This window comes from Podarcis vaucheri (assembly GCF_965113315.1).
Source record: "Podarcis vaucheri genome assembly, chromosome: 9".
In the NCBI taxonomy this organism is placed as follows: Eukaryota; Metazoa; Chordata; class Lepidosauria; order Squamata; family Lacertidae; genus Podarcis; species Podarcis vaucheri.
In genome coordinates this window covers 3,887,022-3,901,445 of record NC_138767.1, presented here as the reverse complement: position 1 = coordinate 3,901,445, position 14,424 = coordinate 3,887,022, and positions in this window count along the sequence as shown.

Below are 14,424 nucleotides of genomic sequence, written 5' to 3'. Positions count from 1 at the left end.
AGACATTGTTGTCTTGCGAAGCAAGCCCATAGGAGATTCGTTTTGCAAAGCACCTCCAAAACGGAAAACTCTTTCATCTAGCGAGTTTTCCGTCTTGCGAGGCATTTGTCTTGCGGGGCACCACTGTAGTTTGCTGTGGTCGACACAGTCAAAGGCTTCTGCATAGTCAATGAAGCAGAAGTAGATGTCTTTCTGGAACACTCTAGCTTTTCCATAATCCAGCGCATGTTTGCAATTTGGTCTCTGGTTCCTCTGGCCCTTCGAAATCCAGCTTGCACTTCTGGGAGTTCTCGGTCCCCATACTGCTTAAGCTACTCTGCCTATTCTGCAGGGCTGTTGTGAGCCATCCTGTCTCAGCTACATCCTGCTGATCTGCAACAAACTTAGTCGGTCTCTAAGGTGCTACTCGTCTCCCAGCTTATTTAACTTATATGCAGAATTCATCTTGCGAAAGGCTGGGCTGGATGAATCCCAAGCCGGAATTAAGATCGCCAAAGGAAATCTCAACAACCTCAGATATGCAGATGACACAACCTTGATGGCAGAAAGTGAGGAGGAATTAAAGAACCTTTTAATGAGGGTGAAAGAGGAGAGTGCAAAATATGGTCTGAAGCTCAACATCAAAAAAACGAAGATCATGGCCACTGAGCCCATCACCTCCTGGCAAATAGAAGGGGAAGAAATGGAGGCAGTGAGAGATTTGACTTTCTTGGGCTCCATAATCACTGCAGATGGTGACAGCAGTCACGAAATTAAAAGACGCCTTCTTCTTGGGAGAAAAGCAATGACGAACCTAGACAGCATCTTACAAAGCAGAGACATCACCTTGTCAACAAAGGTCCGTATAGTTAAAGCTATGGTTTTCCCAGTAGTGATGTATGGAAGTGAGAGCTGGACCATAAAGAAGGCTGATCACCGAAGAATTGATGCTTTTGAATTACGGTGCTGGAGGAGACTCTTGAGGGTCCCATGGACTGCAAGAAGATCAAAACTCTCCATTCTGAAGGAAATCAGCCCTGAGTGCTACTGGAAGGACAGATCCTGAAGCTGAGGCTCCAATACTTTGGCCACCTCGTAAGAAGAGAAGACTCCCTGGAAAAGACCCTGATGTTGGGAAAGATGGAGGGCACAAGGAGAAGTAGATGACAGAGGACGAGATGGTGGGACAGTGTTCTTGAAGCTACCAGCATGAGTTTGACCAAACTACGGGAGGCAGTGGAAGACAGGCGTGCCTGGCGTACTCTGGTCCAGGGGGTCACAAAGAGTCGGACACGACTAAACAACAACAACAAGGTGCTACTGGACTTTTATTTATTTATTGCAACATGCAGGTTAAGGCCTGGGTTCGTATTGTGGGACAGTTTTTCTTTTGCAATTGGTGCTGTCTGTGGGCATCTTTTCTCAAAGCCTGCCAGTTATCAAGTTAGTTCTGGTTTAAATCATCCAGAACTAAGATTTCTAGATCTTCCAGAGTCAGGGAAAAAATAATCCCTGACTCTGGAAGATCTTCATTGTTGATGGGCTTCTATTCTGAAGCCATTCTTGCTTTTAAAATGGTTGCTTCAATTTATATTTTTTTAAGACGAGGAAGAATTCGAGGAGTCAGCAGATCAAATAACAGCATGGCTTCGTTTACCCAGCAGGAGGCGCCAAACTCCCAGAAAATTCCTCGTGTGTCAGAAACGAGCGAAGAAGATTCACTTCTCTGTGTGTGAAACAGTGCAAAACTCCAAATCACACCGTGGGCCAATTTCACAGCTGAACTGACTCAAGAGACTTGCATTGCTACATGCACAACACATTTTTCTTTCTGTGTTGACCTCCTCCTCCTCCAATTATTATTAATTGATTATTAATTATTATTAACTTTTTCCTTGTCTTTATTATGTGTTTTGTGTTTTTATCTTCTATATTTATTTGGTGAACCATCCTAAGATCAGATGAAATGTGGTATATAAATTTAATAATAATATATTTTATGGTTATTATTGTTATGGTTCCGCCTTTCCCCCAGAAACAGGACTCAAGGAATCTCACAAAGAAAGAGTTTTGTAAACTTCTATCACGTCGTCTTTTCTCTAAAATGTCCTGAAGTCTGCAGGGGATTTGCTCCATCCCCTTGATTGTTTTGACTGCCCTTTTCAGAAACTTTCCCCGCTCTACGCTATCCTTTTGGAGGTGAGGCGTCCAGAACGGTGCACAGATCTCCAAATGAGGCTGCGCCACCAAACCCTCCAACATTCCTCAGGTGAAAATTGAGGCATTTCTCGCTCCTCCTCAGCTGACCCTCCTTGCCCCCCCCTTTAACTTTGTCCCTCCCTCTACACCAGCGGGACTCAGCGTACACACTCTCCACCCTGGGAAGACCCCTTAATCCCGGTTTTATTTTTCCCCCCTGTTTGGCTGATTTACAAAAAGGAAAACCCACACCGATATATAGTTTTTAGGAAGGGGGAAGATGAGACAGGGATGCACAAAGCCTTCCCCCCCTTTTAAATCATAGAATCATAGAATCATAGAGTTGGAAGAGACCACAAGGGCCATCGAGTCCAACCCCCTGCCAAGCACTCTTTGCTCTTGGCTTGGCTCCTCCTTCCTGCCCACCCAGGACAGCCCTGCCCTCTGCCGGCATGTCACACGGGGCTGGCCCTTGATGGCAGCAGCAGCTGCTTCTCCTTGCCCGCTCTCCAGCATCCGCTACAAAGCCAATAAAGACTTCAAACCAGAGGTCAGCAACCTTTTCCAGCTGTGGGCTGGTCCACTGTCCATCAGACCTTGTGGGGAGCCGGACTATATTTTGAAAAAAAATAATGAACGAATTCCTATCCCCCATAAATAACCCAGAGATGCATTTTAAATAAAAGCACACATTCTACTAATGTAAAAACACACTGATTCCCGGACCGTCTGCAGGCCGGATTGAGAAGGTGATTGGGCTGCATCCGGCCCATGGGCCTTAGGTTGACTACCCCTGCTTTAAACCTATAAAGCCTTAAATGGTTCAGGACTGCCATACCTCAAGGACCGCCTCTCCATGTGAACAAACCCAGACCCTGAGATCATCTTCTGAGGCCCTTCTTTGTCTGCCTCCTCCTCGAGAAGTCTGGAGGGTGGCAACTCAAGAACAGGGCCTTCTCTGCAGTGGCTCCCCATCTGTGGGATGCTCTCCCTAGGGAGGTCTGCCTGGTGCCTTCATTATACACCTTTAGGCACCAGGCGAAAACATTCCTCTTTAACCAGGCCTTTGGTTGATTTGACATCCTATGCCCTTTTAAAATGTGTTCGGGGGAGTGTTAATTGGGTTGCTGTTGTTGTGATTCTGATTATGTACTTTGTGGTTTTATATTATGATTTTATCCTGCAAACTGCCCTGGGATTTGTGGGTACAGTGGTGCCTCGCAAGACGAAAAGAATCCGTTCTGTGAGTCTCTTCGTCTAGCGGTTTTTTCGTCTTGCGAAGCAAGCCCATTGACAGATTAGCGGATTAGCGCTATTAGCGGCTTTTAGCGGCTTTTAGCGGCTTATCGGCTTAGCAGATAAGCGGATAAGCGGCTTAGCGGCTTAGAAAAAGGGGGGGAGGGGAAAAACCCGCAGGAACTCACAATACATTTTCGTCTTGTGAAGCAAGCCCATAGGAGATTCGTTTTGCGAAGCACCTCCAAAAGAGAAAACTCTTTCGTCTAGCGAGTTTTCCGTCTTGCGAGGCATTCGTCTTGCGGGGCACCACTGTATAAAGGTAAAGGGACCCCTGACCATTAGGTCCAGTCATAGCCGACTCTGGGGTTGCAGCGCTCATCTCGCTTTACTGGCCGAGGGAGCAGGTGTACAGCTTCCGGGTCATGTGGCCAGCATGACTAAGCCGCTTCTGGCGAACCAGAGCAGCACATGAAAATGCCATTTACCTTCCCGCCAGAGCGGTACCTATTTATCTACTTGCACTTTGACGTGCCTTCGAACTGCTAGGTGGGCAGGAGCAGGGACCGAGCAACGGGATCTCACCCCATAGCGGGGATTCTGTGGTTTAACCCACAGTGCCACCCGGGTATAGGGCAGTATAAAAATTCTAATAATAATAATAATAATGCACAAGGGAAGAGACTAATAGTGGCAGCCATGGAAAGGCCATGGGATGCTCTCTTGCAGCTGCCACGGGTGCTCAGGACAATTGCTGGCCCATTCTCCTCCCCCTGGTGGGGAAAACAGGGACATTATGGGATCAGATCAGAAGCCAAGATAGCTTTCATAATTACAAGACTGTCCCTGGAAAATTGGAACACTTGGAGCGCATGCACGACAGGTTTTTACAACGGCATTGTGATGCTGACTGTTTTATTTCCACTTCCTTTCCTAAGGTTCCCTAGCAAACAGTTTCAGTTAACTAGCTGCAACGGTTTCCAAGAGAGAGAGAGACAGACAGACAGACAGACAAAAGCACCGCACGGTTTCTCTCTGCAGGGCTGAGGTTGGAAGTCCAGTTCACTTCCACTCACTGAAAAAGCAGGAGGAAGGAAAAGCAAAACCTAGCAGTGACGTGTGCGCTGGGGTGACCCCTCTGTGACCCCCGAGAATTAAACCAGGTCTCCCTTGACTGAGCTTCACTGTTGCAATCCATCAGCTCTGGCATCCTGTGAAAAGACAGCGCATAAGCAATTAACAAGCCTGCAAAGCGGGCAGAGGCTGCGACAAGGGGCTCAGCGCCACACGAGAGGGTGGGCGCGTTGCTTATGACCAACACACTGGCAGCCTGCGAGGGAGCTTGCTCAGACATCCATCTCGGCCGTTTTTCTTTCTTTCTTTAAATTTAAATTATTTTTTATTATTAAAATAATTCAGCATTTAATACATACATATTACAAACATACAAACAAACATACATTTCATACAATCCTTAAAAATATTCATACATACCCCACTCAATCCCAGATACTTCCTTTTCCCACCCCTCACCCCACCCTTGTGTTAGACTTCCAATCTACTCAATTGCAATTTCTTTCCACTTCTATTACTTTCTTTCACACACTTAGAAACCAACTTTTCTACTTCTTTTTCTGTTACACATTGTTATCCATCTTATTTAGTATTTCAGTATTTATAACGGAAGTTGTTTATTCCATAAGGAGTTCTGATTTCACAATATGATTTTGCAAGTATCCTTTAAACACCTACCAGTCCTTGTCTATCTTCTCTTTTGAGATCTTTCCAATTTATCCCATTGTTTTGGATATATTGTAATACTCCAATAATTTGGCAAGCCACTCTGTTTTTGTCGGTATTATACCACTTTTCCAATTTTTCGCAATCAATAGCCTTGCGGCTACTGTATAAATATAATGTCTTGTCTTCTTCCTTTAGACTTCCTGGTACTATTCCCAATAGGAAACCTTCTGGTGTTTTCCTAAATGAATATCTGAACATTTTTTTCATTTCATTATATATTGTTTCCTAAAATTGTTTGATGTTTAAACAATTCCACCATATAATGCATCTCGGTCGTCTTTCAAACCACTGACTTTTGGGAACCGTTGCCTACCTCAAAGGGCCGTGCCTCAGAGGATCCATTTCGCGTGCAGAAGGTCCTGGGTTCGATTCCCGACAGCATATCCAGGACCAATGCGCTCGACTCAGGATCCATCAGTTTCCTTTGTAGTGATTGTTTTTAACACTCAATTGGAAGTGGCTGGGAAAACTCAGCCAGATGGGCGGGGTATAAATAATAAATTATTATTATATTATTATTATAAATTGCAAAGGGGGTGCATTTGCAGGGGGTGGCAGCTGAGGGGAGGGACTTAGGGTGCACCAAATCAAAATCTGCTCCACAGTCATAGCTATTTCATTCAATTTTGCTTTATAATAATAATAATAAATTTTATTTATACTCCGCCCTCCCTGGCCAGAGCCTGGGCTCAGGGCGGCTAACACCAGTAAAATTACAGTAAAAACATAATAGGGGAAAAACAAAACCAATTTAAAATACAGGTTAAAATGCAATTTAAAATGCAGCCTCATTTTAAAAGTAGCCCATAGATCAAAACCATAAGGGGAGGGAAACATAAGGGTCAGACTGAGTCCAAACCAAAGGCCAGGTGGAACAGCTCAATTAAAGTTTTAATTGATGCAGGAGGCAGTGTGGTGAATGGTTAGACTAGCACCTGGGAGGCTGGGGTTCAAATCCCCACTTGGGGCCTTTGAGAAACAGCAGAGGAAACTGGGTATGTTTAGTCTGGGGAAGAGAAGGCTGAGAAGTAATATGATAGGCACCAAATATCTGAAGGGCTGCCCCGTGGAAGTTAGAGCAAGGAGACTGTAGATGAGAAAGGTGATTCTGCCGAAGCATTATGAAGAACTTTCTGATGGTAGGAAAAATTTAACCATAGAATTGGAAGGGACCACAAGGGTCATATAGTCCAACCCCTGCAATACAGGAATATTTGAGGCTTGAATCCATGACCCTGAAATTAAGAGTCTCGTGCTTTACCAAATGAGCTAAAGATAATAATAATAATAATAATAATAATAATAATAATAATAATAATAATACATTTTATTTATATCCCGCCCTCCCCAGCCGAAGCCGGGCTCAGATCAGCTAACAACAATAAAAATAACACAGCATTCTAAACTCAATTCAAAATCTAATTAATGGCGACCTCTGGGCTAGAGTTCTGTGAGGATTACCAAAGGAGGGGGTTAGACTGTGCCTTGGCCAAAGGCCTGGCGGAACAGCTCTGTCTTGCGGGCCCTGCGGGAAGATGTCAAGTCCCGCAGGGCCCTAGTCTCTTGGGACAGAGCGTCCCACCAGATCGGGGCCATGGCCGGAAAAGCCCTGGCTCTGGTTGAGGCCAGCCTAACCTCCCTGTGGCCTGGGACTTCCAATATGTTTTTGTTTGGAGACCGTAAGGTCCTCTGTGGGACATACCAGGAGAGGCGGTCCCATAGGTACGAGGGTCCTAGGCCGTATAGGGCTTTAAAGGTTAAAACCAGCACTTAAACCTGATCCTGTATTCCACTGGGAGCCAGTGCAGCTGGTATAGCACCAGGTGAATGTGATCCCATGGCGAGGACCCTGTAAAGAGCCTCGCTGCGGCATTCTGCACCCGCTGGAGTTTCTGGGTCAGTCTCAAGGGCAGCCCCACGTAGAGCGAGTTACAATAATCAAGTCTGTTCGCCAGTGGAACAGACTCCCTCAGAAGGTGATAGGCTCCCCTTCTTCAGAGGTTTGTAAGCAGAGGTTGACTGGCCACCTATCATGAAGGCTTTAGTTGAGATTCCTGCACTGCTGCGGGTTGGACTAGATCATTGTATGGTGTACGTTCCATCTCTGAAATTCTGTAATTCTTTGAGTGTGGACGATACTTGGTGGGCCAATGTTTTGACTTATCATATGGTTTTCCCAGTAGTGATGTATGGAAGTGAGAGCTGGACCATCAAGAAGGCTGATCGCCGAAGAATGGATGCTTTTGAATTCTGGTGCTGGAGGAGACTCTTGAGAGTCCCATGGACTGCAAGAAGATCCAACCGATCCATTCTTAAGGAAATCAGCCCTGATTGCTCACTGGAAGGACAGATCCTGAAGCTGAGGCCCCAAGACTTTGGCCACCCCATGAGAAGAGAAGACTCCCTGGAAAAGACCCTGATGTTGGGAAAGATGGAGGACACAAGGAGAAGGGGACGACAGAGGACAAGATGGTGGGACAGTGTTCTCGAAGCTACCAGAATGAGGGAGGCAGAGGAAGACAGGAGTGCCTGGTGTGCTCTGGTCCATGGGGTCATGAAGAGTCGGACATGACTAAATGACTAAACAACATCAACAAGGCAGCTTCCTGTGTCGCCATGTACACCACTGCTTTCGTTATCCTTCAACAAACTGCCTTCACCTGTGTGATAGAAGCCAAGAGACCACCTATGCTATGGTGCAATCCTGCCACCTTGGGCCTAGTCTGACTTGCAATCCCATCCCAATATCTGCTCAGCCCAAGACTCTTCGCAGAGCGAAAGCCAGAGGTGCGCACGTTGCATTCTGCTGGCCGGGCGTTCGAAACGTCACCCCGTTTCCCCTCCGTGCCAATGGCCTTATCGGTTTACGGCTAATTACTCATGGCACCCAGGTGCTAAGCAGAGCAGCCGGTGGGAAAAGGGAGGAACTGACGCAATTGCTGTACCCTTTTGCGTGGGGCTCAATCAGGTACGTGCTACGACAAAACCTGTTCCCAAGATCCCCCGCGACTCTAGCAGAAGACTAATTGTTGAGCATTCATCTTGACTTATCATAGAATCCCTGAACCACAGAACCGCAGAGTTGCAAGGGATCCTAAGGGTCATCTAGTCCAACCCCCTGCAACGCAGAAATTGCAACCAAAGAATCCCTGACTGATGGCCAACCAAACAATGGCTCAGAATTTCAATATGTATAAAACTGGTTCAAATTTGTGTTGGAAATGTAAGGAAAAAGAAGGGACTTTTTATCATATGTGGTGGGATTGTAGCACAATTTTTTAAAAAATTGAGAAATGATATATAATGAATTGAAGAAAATGTCCCAACTAACATTTGTTTAAAAAACCTGAAGCATTTTTGTTAGGGATTATAGGAAAAGACCTGCCAAGGAAACTAAAAAATGTCTTTATGTATGTGACAACGGCGGCGAGAGTCTTAATAGCGCAAGGATGGAAAAATGAGGAAACACTGACCAAAGAACTGTGGCAAGAGAAACTGATAGACTACGCAGAATTGGCAAACCTGACACATAAATTACATGACAAGGATAACTGTGACTTTAAAGATGAATGGGAACCCTTTACAAAGTACTTAAAGAAACAATAAAATGAACTGGACTCCTTGGCAGGTTTTGAATAAACATACAGAAACATTTTATTGATAACATTTAGATAGATGAATTAAGGATCTGTACAATTCTGTAACATGCAGAGAATAATAAATGCAGAAAAACCAGAGAGAGGAGCTGAGGGAAGTCTGGGGGTGGGGTGGGGGGGAGGGAGTGTTTTCTGTTTTCCGGGGAGGGGGAGGGGGGAAATGGGGAGGGGGAAAAATGAGGATGATGTATTTTTGAAAAACTGTTAATTTGAAATTTCTAATAAAAAATATTTTTTAAAGAAAGAATCACAATACCTCAAGGACTGCCTCCCCCCATATGAACAAACCCGGGGCCTGTAATCATTCTCTGAGGCCCTTTTTCTGTGTGCCTTCTCCGCGAGAGGTCTCCGGAGGGTGGCAACATGAGAACAGGGCCTTTTCTGCACTGGCTCCCCATTTGTGGGATGCTCTCCCTGTTACGGAAAAGGAGCAATGCGGCAGCGAGCTGCAGCTGGCTGCAAAGCAAAACATGATGGGAATGTTGGGACTGTTCCGTGGGAACAGAGGGACAGTCTATTCACAGTGCTGAGCACAGATTTAGCTCAGAGTGTAATTTGACCTGTACAGGAAGTACAGGAGGTGCAGTTTGTCTCTCTGCTGTTGGAGTTTGAAGAGAGCAGACGTGTTTCTCTGTAACGCTGCAAAGACAGAAATAAAGGCATGTAAATACGTTTCTGTCTATCTCTTTCCCCTGCCCCTGGGGGCAGGGAAGAGTGGTGTGTTCTCCTCGTGCATGAGGAGGATCGCCGATCGCGACCTTGCCTGGGTCTTGCCAGGAATGCAGACAGGGAGATCAACTAGGAGTTCATGCCGGGTGCCTGGAGTGTGGCCAGTTTCTCCTGAGGGAAGGCTTGAAATCCGACACTCCCCAGGGAGGCTCTCCTGGCGCCTTCATTATACATCTTTAGGCTCCAGGCGAAAACATTCCTCTCAGGGCTTTTTAAAAAAGAAAACAAGGTGTTGGTACTCTCCGCGAAGTTGTTATAGTAAGCGCCATTTGGAAAAAAGGTGCTAGTACTGTGTACCCCTGGTTCTTCTTCAACCAGGCCTTTGGCTGATTAATATTATGTGGCCTTTTAAATGTGTTGTATGTGGAGTGTGTATTGTTTTGTTTACGTTCTAACTATTCATTTGTGCTTCTACCCTGTATTTTTATTAAAAAAGGTAAAAGATAAAGGACCCCATGGCACTTAAGTCCAATCAAAGGCAACTATGGGGTGTGGTGTTCATCTCGCTTTCAGGCCAAGGGAGCCGGTGTTTGTCCACAGACAGCTTTCCTTGTCATGTGGCCAACATGACTAAACTGCTTCTGGTGCAAAGGGACACTGTGACGGAAACCAGAGCACACGGAAATGCCGTTTACCTTCCTGCCTGAGCAATACCTATTTATCTACTTGCACTTTGACGTGCTTTTGAACTGCTAGGTTGGCAGGAACAGGGACCAAGCAATGGGAGCTCACCCCGACGCGGGGATTCAAACCGCCGACCTTCTGATCGACAAGCCCAAGAGGCTCAGTGGTCTAGACCACAGTGCATCAATGTCCCTAATATTTTTATTATTAGGATGAGGGAGGAGAAAGAGTAAAGAGAAAGGATTATGGGGTGGTCTCCAACAATCCTGTTCCACCAGCAGAGATTTCTGCTTGTGGACTGGAGCTCCAGCTTCCTCTCCTCTGCACCCCCAACCCTCAAAATCCACCTTAGAGGGCTGGTGGAGCCACTGGTGCAGATTTGGTGTGTGTGTACAGGGGAGAGGATGAGCAAACCTGTTGCAGAGCATTGAATACAGTGGCACCTCTGGTTATGTACTTAATTTGTTCCGGAGGTCTGTTCTTAACCTGAAACTGTTCTTAACCTGAAGCACCACTTTAGCTAATGGGGCCTCCTGCTGCCGCCGCGCTGCAGGAGCACGATTTCTATTATCATCCTGAAGCAAAGTTCTTAACCCGAGGTACTATTTCTGGATTAGCGGAGTCTGTAACCTGAAGCACCTGTAACCTGAAGCATCTGTAACCTGAGGTACCACTGTACAACCCTTTACATGTGGTGCTATGGACTTGGAGTTGAGTGTGAACCATCTTTCCAGGAAGCCCCAGCAAGACCTCAGTGACTCTGGCTGTAAAAGATCCAGGACGGCCTTCTCGGTGGTGGCACCCGCCCTGTGGAACGCCCTCCCACCACCCTCCCACCAGATGTCAAAGAGAACAACAACTACCAGACTTTTAGAAGACATCTGAAGGCAGCCCTGTTTAGGGAAGCTTTTAATGTTTAATAGACGATTGTATTTTAATATTCTGTTGGAAGCTGCCCAGAGTGGCTGGGGAAGCCCAGCCAGATGGGCGGGGTATAAATAAATTATTATTATTATTATTATTATTATTATTATTATTATTATTAGCAAGAGCACCGGAAGTGGTCTGGCAAGAATTTTGGACAGCTGCAGTTCCATGTTAAACTGCTGCTTATAAGCAAATTTATCCACAAAGGTGGGAAGAAACTGACCCTTTCATCCTTTTCCAACCTGCAACCTGCCCCCACAGGTGCTGCGGTCTAGAGAGCCGGTAAACCTTTGCTCACCAGCTGAAGGAAACAAAGGACAGGGCTTGCCATGCCCTCCTTGAGAGATTCCCAGAAGCCTCTGCTTTGCTGCTGTTGGGAAATGGATTTTGGACCTGACAGAGCTTAGATCTAATCCAGCCAGGCTCTTCCTCTTAGGTTCTTAATTAGATTGATTGTTCCATGTCAACACAGCTGACACCTTCCCAGTGGGAACCAGCTGAGGCAGAGAAATGGAAAGAAGTTTTTGAGTTTTCTTCCTGAAGTGAGAAAGTTAGCCAGGAAATGTTGGGTTGAGCAGGATCAATGGCTCTTGCACCCGCTTTCCCTATCCTTCTGACTTCATACTGACTTTTTCAGACTGGGCAGGATGGATTCATTACAGCATTTCTTGTTGTTCATTTCACAGAATTGCAGAAGGATAGAGTTGGAAGGTGTGGCATGTAATCCTCTTGTTGTGTACTTGTGTACTGAGTTAAATAGGATTCAGAATACAGCAGTCTGATTGGTCCTAGAACAATAGGATCCAGAATGCAGCAGCCTGATTGGTCCGCAGGAGCCACCCAATCCAACTCTGGGTGGAAGTGAATCCGCAACCTGATTGGCCTACAGGAGAATCCCAGAATTACCCAATCACGTGGGGCCCATTGTGTAAATAATGTATATAAAGCAGACATTCTGGGGGAACTTCCATTTCTCACTATTCTGAGCTAAATAAAGAGCATGAAATCCACACTCGACTCTGAGTATATTTCACCTCTGGAGCAGTCAAATACAACATTTCCTGTTTGCCTAGAGTGAACATGCAGGGGAATGTTGGTCCAGCCAGTTGAACTTCCTGTTACACCTGGCCTGGAGCATCCTTCCTTTTGCATGTGACCAGGTAGGTGGGCGTGACCTTCCCAGACCTAACAAAAGGTCCAGCCCCTCAGCCATCTCCCTCTTTTCTTTTCTTTTCTTTTTAAACTCCTTTTGCTTTTTGCCTCCTGGGCTGCACTGCTGGCTGAGAGCCAGGGATATACCCATATGGGGTAAATCCGCTCCTACTTCTTTGTAACTTTGAGCCTAAAGCCTGCTTTCAGGGACCACACTGTGCTCTGATTATGAGTAAACTTCTTATTGTTACTTATGAACAAGACTGTTGTGTCTTTATTCTTTTAGGAGGGAATCAAGGGGTCTTACACAGAATAATAGAATTTAAGAGATTCAAACGAAGCTTCCTGCTGTGTAAAAGGGGGGTATACTCTGCTGTATGAATAAACTCACTAGTGTGAGTCAGGAAGGATAATATTTAATCAATATATCCTCTTCTGCTACCCACAACTTGAATTTTATTATTACGGTCACAGACCAGTTCCGGCTCACTCACAATATCAGGAAAATCATAAAACACAAGAGGAATACATTGAATTGCAATTGGGTATAACAGAGACAATTCAGATGTAGCGGCAGATAAAAATATATATTAAATCTTGATCACTAAAATATAACTTAAAATTTAAAAAAATCCTTCCAGTAGCACCTTAAAGACCAACTAAGTTAGTTCTTGGTATGAGCTTTCGTGTGCATCTGAAGAAGTGTGCATGCACACGAAAGCTCATACCAAGAACTAACTTAGTTGGTCTTTAAGGTGCTACTGGAAGGAATTTTTTTATTTTGACTATGGCAGACCAACACGGCTACCTATCTATAACTTAAAATTGTCATTTAAAACCTTAATCATTTTGGTAGTGCAGCTTCTTCCCTAAGCTTTAGGGCAGTCGCACAGAATTTGGCCACCCTTAGCGTGATCTCTAGATCCTTGTCCTCTACCAGGAGTTTTAGACATTGAAGTTCGGACCCATACCCACAACATTCCCACAGAAGGGAGTCCAGGGGTCACCTGCAATGCAAGGAATTTATTTTTTTAAGGCAGTGGGCATCCAGGGGAAAAGTCTTTGGCCAGCCTGTCTGTCATTGAACTCAATGTGTTTTGACTAAGCCATTTCCGAGCCTCGGGGAGGAGAGGGGGTTGCGGGCTGACCCCTCCCACATTCGTGGGGGATGGACTTTGGCCCCCACGAGAGCTAGGGAATCCCTGGGCATGCCTTCGCCCCTGCCCACCAATCTGCAGGCCGGGGAGGCGTGGCCTAGTGTATTTAAGGCCAGACATGCCCCGGGACCGCCCTCTTCACTCCTCGGCAGCTGAGAGGTTTTCCCATCCCACCCACCCTCAGGTTAGGTAGACTTGACCTTGCTATGGACTTCGGTTGGTCGCCGCAAGGGGCCTGGTAGGAATTTTTCCAAGTTGGCAAATTTCCAGCCTTTTTGTTTTTTCGCCTACCTCGTAGCAAATGTCACAACTTTCGCGGTATTGGCGGTTAGGCATTGGCAGGGGTCTATTGTTATGCAAATGGACGGGGGGGGAGGAAACGCCATCACCTTCCCCCAAGGAAAAAGGGTAGTCCGGTAGAGGACTCCGGGGGGCGTTGCCTTGTCCGAAACCTAGGGAGGTAAGGGCCTCCGGCACGCCCACGAGCGGTGACACCCGTGGGGTCCTAGTTGGCGTACTTCAACAGGTCCCCCACGGTTTGTGTTTAACCCTTCCCGGTCACCATGCCGGGTAGTTGATAGGAGCCAATGCCTAAGGCCAATACCTTCAATTCTGTAATCAATAAAGTTGTGGCCATTTACGTCCATTAACCTTAAATAACGTGTCCTGTGTCTTCATTTCATATGGGGGAGGGAACTTGCCACGCAACCCACAGTTTTTGCTTTTAGTGCAGCTATTCCTGGGACGTGCCCCCTCGTAAATTGAGAGTCGCCTGTATTCAAAAGCTTTGCTTCCTTCCTCCTGTGGAAGCAGAGAATAGGGATTATAGCTAGTATGCAAAAGATGCAGAAGTGAAATCTGCAATATGTAAAGCTGTCTTCAGAAGCAGTGATTATTTTGGGGGATGTGGGCATCTGTAGGAAATTTCCCTTTCCCTTTACCCTTCTCTCCAGGGGTCCTCT